At 48.1% G+C, this 6644-nt stretch overlaps 1 non-coding gene across 1 annotated transcript in view; it reads left to right on the top strand.

Annotated features, from left to right (window-relative positions):
- Positions 1-6499: 6499 nt before the first annotated feature.
- Positions 6500-6644, top strand: part of LOC118386556 (5.8S ribosomal RNA) — a 154-nt gene continuing 9 nt past the window's right edge. Inside the window, exon 1 of the ribosomal RNA XR_004826261.1 lies at positions 6500-6644. This exon is cut by the window's right edge and continues 9 nt beyond it. This is a non-coding gene — a ribosomal RNA (5.8S ribosomal RNA).

Here is a 6644-nt window from a genome sequence, read left to right as displayed (position 1 = left end):
CAGGACAGCGGAGTCAATCACCACCTTCCGGAGACACCTGAAACCCCACCTCTTTAAGGAATACCTAGGATAGGATAAAGTAATCCTTCTCACCCCCCTTAAAAGATTTAGATGCACTATTGTAAAGTGGCTGTTCCACTGGATGTCATAAGGTGAATGCACCAATTTGTAAGTCGCTCTGGATAAGAGCGTCTGCTAAATGACTTAAATGTAAATGTAAGAAAATTGATTGAAACGAGGAGGGACTACATCCAATATGAACTGCTTGTTTTTGTTTTCTGTTCAAAAAAACGCTTATGATGATCCTGATTTGCACACAAATTGGCCATTTTACTTCATAGGATTTATATAATATTCAATATAGTGTATTTTGTCTCTTACATCAGTTTTTTCGAACAATGAGTAAGACATGGAATCCAAAGGAATGGTCAAAAGCCACTTTACGGACCAATCCCAACCCAGCAAGTATACAGTATCCGGTCTCTATTTCTGAGAAATAGTATGGAGCTGCGGCTCGGAGTATTGTTTCTTGATTGTATGTTATGTACTGTATTTTCAGTGAATATAGTGATGTTTTTTCCCCCCTGTTCAGAGAAATTAGTAATTGAAGTTAGTTTATGTTCCGTCTGACATCCTGATATTACCATGTTCTGACCACCTAGATGGTGCTGTTCCTGCAAAAACGATTTCAGAACAATGTGAGATGGTGGGTGTAAAAAATAATTTATTTTGCTTTTTGAGGTGGAAGACCCTATAGCTATGTAAAGGATGAGAGGCTACTCTGGTTATGGCGGCCCCACATGTTTAAATTAAGCACCGGCCCTGTTGTTGCCCTTGACACCGGCCCTGTTGTTGCCCTTGACACCGGCCCTGTTGTTGCCCTTGACACCGGCCCTGTTGTTGCCTATTTGACTGCACCATCAAATAGAAATGATGGATTTTGTCTCTGCCGGGTGAAGTCACAAAGAAATGAGCTTACAAAGGGAGAGCCTACAGTCTCAATGTCTTTTTGTGTCGTTTGGGACTGTGTGGTGTGATGTTACTGTATGTGTACAGAGAGAAGGGAGGTTTTCAGAGAAACGACCATTGATGAAATGAGGCCTATTTGCTTACACTCAGGAGAGTGGAGGGGCAATTTGTCAAAGTAGCAATCATACCAGCATCAATGAAAGTGCTACCTCAATACAAGCTCAATCAAAACAACTTTATGGGGGAGGTGTTTCTAAAATAAATAGCTGACAGCATTACATATCAACAACAATAATATGTTCTTGTTTGTGGCAGTTTAAGATTTCAGAACATGTTTTTGCTTCACACTCTTTTAGTGTCTCCCTTGGTGGCCTCTGGTTAAAAAAAGTATAGACTTTTTTAAAATCATGATTAAGTGCATAGGTCTCAATCAAGATATGACTAATACCTAATGAACACACTGTGCATGAAAGGTGTTTGTCATTCTACCATTCCTGTATCAATACCAGAAGATTGTGTCACTGTACAAGGTAATACACCACAGTAAACAATTCTGTAGACAGAGGTAAATCTAATGTTTTGAGAGACGTGAAATCAAAATCAACCACAGGAGTGTGCTCAAGATTCACAAACCTCACAACAGCCTCCCCAGCACATCTCAGGTATCCCAGTCATTATTTACTAACCCCTTTAATGTGTCAATTATGATCTCCTGTGGACAAAATCAGAGATAGCAAATTAATTGAAAAGACATGCGTCTGTGGACCTGCTTCCTTTGTAATTACACTTGCACTCCTCACCCTCAAACGCCCAGTTTGCCCTCCAATGCAGATGGGAGTGGAGCTCTTTCATTTTCTTTCAGTGTTTCTTCCAGTTTGGCCCCCTGCCCTTTCTTTCCTTCCTTTTCAAGGTAAAATGCTTACACCCTACACATTTTATTTGAGCAGGAAAATGGAGAAGTACATGGAGGAATGGATGGGGGATGTTGAAGGTGATGTGTGTGTGTGTGTGTGTGTGTGTGTGTGTGTGTGTGTGTGTGTGTGTGTGTGTGTGTGTGTGTGTGTGTGTGTGTGCCTGCTTGCATGTGAGGGGTTGGGTGGTGACAAGTATATACAATACAATGTTTTTAGTGTTTCAGGTCAGCAGTACCACATACTACAACTCTCGGTAGTGTAGAGACCTTGTCAATTCAACTCCCATGCAGAAGGATTTCATCTGTTTGGCAATTAAATACCACAATGACATTAAACATACCTTATGGCATTGTCAACCATTCAGTGTATCCAGTCTTCAGTCTTTCTGTTCACAGACTGAATGGAGAAGTCCCCTATTATAGTCTTGTGAGTAGAGCCGTTCGTGACAGGGTCGGGGTGCGGCCGAATGAGTTGCCGCCCCTCTCCTGATGCGCACCGCATGTTTGTGGAGAACCTGGTGCTAAATCACTCGTAGACGGACGTGATTCTGGGTCAGGGTTTTGTGCGTAGCAGAGCAGCTCACTCGCTGCGATCTATTGAAAGTCAGCCCTCGATCCAAGCTTTTGTCGAGACGGAAGGCGTCTTCCTCCACCTCCCCTCTTCAATACAAATGGGTTACCAGGTGCACATAGAAGCGCCAGGACACAGAGTCCAGAGGCCCAGAGAGAGAGTGGGCAATCAGACTAAGGACGGTGGGTACCAGGCAGAAAAGTACCACCGGCACTTGGTAACCCAAAGGCCCAAGAGAGAGTGGGCAACCCAGAGTCTGATAGCCCAAAAAGAGAGAGGGCAATCGGACTAAGGAAGGTGGGTACCAGGCAGAAAAGTACCACCGGCACCTGGTAACCCAAAACGGACGTCGTGCACCCGGTAACCTAAAGGCCCAAGAGAGAGTGGGCAACCCAGAGTCTGATAGCCCAAAAAGAGAGAGGGCAATCGGACTAAGGAAGGTGGGTACCAGGCAGAAAAGTACCACCGGCACCCGGTAACCCAGTGTGGACTTGGTCTGGGTGGAAAGCGGCCGGGTGACCAGGTGCACATGGGCCTTTTTAGGTGACCAGGTGCACATGGGCCTTTTTAGGTGACCAGGTGCACAACATCCATTTTGGGTCACCAGGTGCACGCGGTCGATAACGGCGTGGCTATCTGCTTTATAGTCCGAGGAAGGGTACTTAAGTGTGGGGGCCCTGGTTCACCTGGTGTGCGAGGTTGTGGAGGTGGGGGGGGTCCCCTGCTGGAATCATCCCCGGAAATAGAGGGGTGTTACCCGGGTGGTGAGTAAGGGCCTACAAGCCTGGAGGTCCATAGCTCCAGGGGGTAAGCTCTACTCTCATGTCCGGAAATAGAGGGGTGTTACCCGGATGGTGAGTGAGGGCCTAACTGCCTGTATGTGTACTCTCATGCCCAGAGAGAGAGGCCTTTTCCTGGATAGGGAGTTAGGCCTTTAGGTCTGAAGGTCCATAGTTCCACTGTCCTTAAGGGGGGCAGAGCAGTCAGCCTCTGTGGAGGTTAGCTGCTCTGTCCCCCTTTTTTTGGCCCATTTCCCCAATCACCAGGCCCAGAGTTGGACATAGTGCGATTTCAAATCACCAGTTGCACGGATGTATATCCTCATCTGCATCCAGCATTTGGCTACCTTAAGAGAGTCATAGTTACTCCCACCGTTTACCCGCACTTCATATTTTTATTTTTAGGTTCCCAGGTGCCTATTTTCAATCACCAGTTGCACAGAGGTATATCCTAATCCGCATCCACAACAATATTTTAAAGTGTCCATAAATCACTCAGGATGGGCCCCCATGGATAGAGGGCCGTAGTAGGGTGCTCCTATAGCGGGCATGAATATCTGGCACACCGGTAAGTGCATTTAGGACCATGTTTTTATTTTTAGGTTCCCAGGTGCCTATTTTCAATCACCAGTTGCAAAGGAAAAAAATGGTCATCAATGACCATGGTTCTGGTCCAATGAATGTGCCCGTCCCTTCGGTGACCGATTGGTGGTTGTTTAGCACCGGTGAGGGCTAGCTCTCCAGTCCAGTCCCACTCTTGGTTCACGGTGCGTTCTCCTCTGTTGTCCAGCCAGTTTAATTTCCTCTGACCGATTTGCATTCGTTTTCCACCTGGGAGGGCCTCGATCGGCTGGCCTTTGACTGGTGTTCTGATGGATGTTCCCTCCCGACTCACGTGGATTTGCCTCAATCGGGGGAGCCCCTTTCGGAAACGGTTGACCCCTATTTCGATACACTCCAGCCGCGCAACGTTCGTGCGAGATCAAGCCGAACTGTCTGACCAAGTGGCCCTACATTGGTGTTCCGGTGCGGGGAGTGGCACACTCAGGCTGCGAAGCATGTGGTGATGGTCATCCCGTAACGCATCGGCGCCAGAAACACGTATTCTCAAACCCTGTCTTTAACGTGGACCTACCCGGTTGACCCAAGCGGTCTGGCCGAGGTTGTGGTTCCTTTTTGCCCGGTTGATGGCGTTCCGAACGGACGCTCCAACTAGACAAGAGACCTCTCGAGCGGCGCCCCGGCACCTGTGGCTTCGGCCATGGGCAGTTCAGGGCCTCCCGCTGGGCGCACGGTGGATTGCGCCAGGGCCTCCTCCCCTGACTGGATAGGACCGGTCCCTGGTTGTTCTTTGCTTAGTGCGCCCAGGTACAACATCTACATTGTGAGTGGCTACCTGGTTGATCCTGCCAGTAGCATATGCTTGTCTCAAAGATTAAGCCATGCAAGTCTAAGTACACACGGCCGGTACAGTGAAACTGCGAATGGCTCATTAAATCAGTTATGGTTCCTTTGATCACTCCAACGTTACTTGGATAACTGTGGCAATTCAAGAGCTAATACATGCCAACGAGCGCTGACCTCCTACCCATTGGAGGGCAAGTCTGGTATCAGCAGCCGCGGTAATTCCAGCTCCAATAGCGTATCTTAAAGTTGCTGCAGTTAAAAAGCTCGTAGTTGGATCTCGGGATCGAGCTGGCGGTCCGCCGCGAGGCGAGCTGCCGCCTGTCCCAGCCCCTGCCTCTCGGCGCCCCCTCGATGCTCTTAACTGAGTGTCCCACGGGGTCCGAAGCGTTTACTTTGAAAAAATTAGTGTTCAAAGCAGGCCCGGTCGCCTGAATACCGCAGCTAGGAATAATGGAATAGGACTCCGGTTCTATTTTGTGGGTTTTTCTTCTGAACTGGGGCCATGATTAAGAGGGACGGCCGGGGGCATTCGTATTGTACCGCTAGAGGTGAAATTCTTGGACCGGCGCAAGATGGACGAAAGCGAAAGCATTTGGCAAGAATGTTTTCATTAATCAAGAACGAAAGTCGGAGGTTCGAAGACGATCAGATACTGTCGTAGTTCCGACCATAAACGATGCCAACTAGCGATCCGGCGGCGTTATTCCCATGACCCGCCGGGCAGCGTCCGGGAAACCAAACGGGTTGCCAGCCGGCGGCATGGGGCTGAGCTCCGAAAATCCAGCTCTGCTGCGGGTTGGGTAGGGTAGGGGGCTCACGCCTCCCACCTCTCCCTTCTCCCGGCGCGGGTGTCATCGGTCCTAGCCCGCTTCCCTGCATCCCCCCTTTGCCTGGGATGTGCCCGACTGGCTCCATCCCCTTTCCCCATTAGCCATGGCTGCATGACTCACCTATGGGCGGGTGGAGAGGCCGCTACCGAAGGGGATTGGGGGGGGTGAACCGGGACTTCCCAAAATGGTCTAACATTATGATAGAGGAATTCTAAATTCCTTTATGTTTTATTTCCAAAACCAATTAAATTCGCACTCATTTCTAATTCGTGATAAGTTGTAAGTTTATCATTTGCATGAATTAGCAAGAGACCAGTCTTAAAAACAAGTTCAGCATTTATTCTTGATGAGTACTGACCCAAAATACAAAGAACATTACATTTTAAAGAAAGGGAACATAAAATGACGTCATCAGTTTCACACCCTCTCCCATCCTTACAATAGGTAGTATTCAGTCCTAGAGAAGTTTTACTCCCCTCATAAACTACATTCCAACCTGTCTAAAAGATATACTTCTCTCCACTAATGGAATCCAACCAAAACATTCTTATCTGTTTGAAAAACTCTTATCCCTCCTCCTTAAATTTCCCAGGAGGCACAGACAATTAATTCATTCTGCTTACATTTTCAGTAACAGCTCAACCAAAAACTCATACTTTTCAAATCATAACATAATAGTATTAGAATAAATGGTTCTAATCAATAATGTATACATAATTAATCATCTAAACTATAATTTCCTCTAACACATTGTTATAAGCGGCTTGAGTATCACCCAGTATCCTCGCGCGGCACTGGGAACCCAGTCAACTTCTCTGCGCCCCGGCGTAGGTGGGGGTTTAATGTCTGCGCGGCTTCACCGGCGCTTCGGCAACGACGCAGCGCAGCTCCCGGAAGCCTCCCTATTCTTAAACCTTTGTCTTTGAACTATGGCCTTGCGCTCTGGCGAAGTGCGGGTGGGGGAAAGGAGGGTAACCTCCCAATCTCTGCCCAGCCACTGGCCTCTACGTGCAATGAAAAACAAGAGTACAAATCTTAGCGGTGGATCACTCGGCTCGTGCGTGGCTGAAGAACGCAGCTAGCTGCGAGAACTCATGTGAATTGCAGGACACATTGATCATTGACACTTCGAACGCACTTTGTGGCCCCAGGTTCCTCCTGGGGCTACGCCTGTC

This window comes from Oncorhynchus keta, chromosome 7 (genome assembly GCF_023373465.1).
Source record: "Oncorhynchus keta strain PuntledgeMale-10-30-2019 chromosome 7, Oket_V2, whole genome shotgun sequence".
In the NCBI taxonomy this organism is placed as follows: domain Eukaryota; kingdom Metazoa; phylum Chordata; class Actinopteri; order Salmoniformes; family Salmonidae; genus Oncorhynchus; species Oncorhynchus keta.
This window is presented reverse-complemented; position numbering and strand designations above follow the sequence as displayed.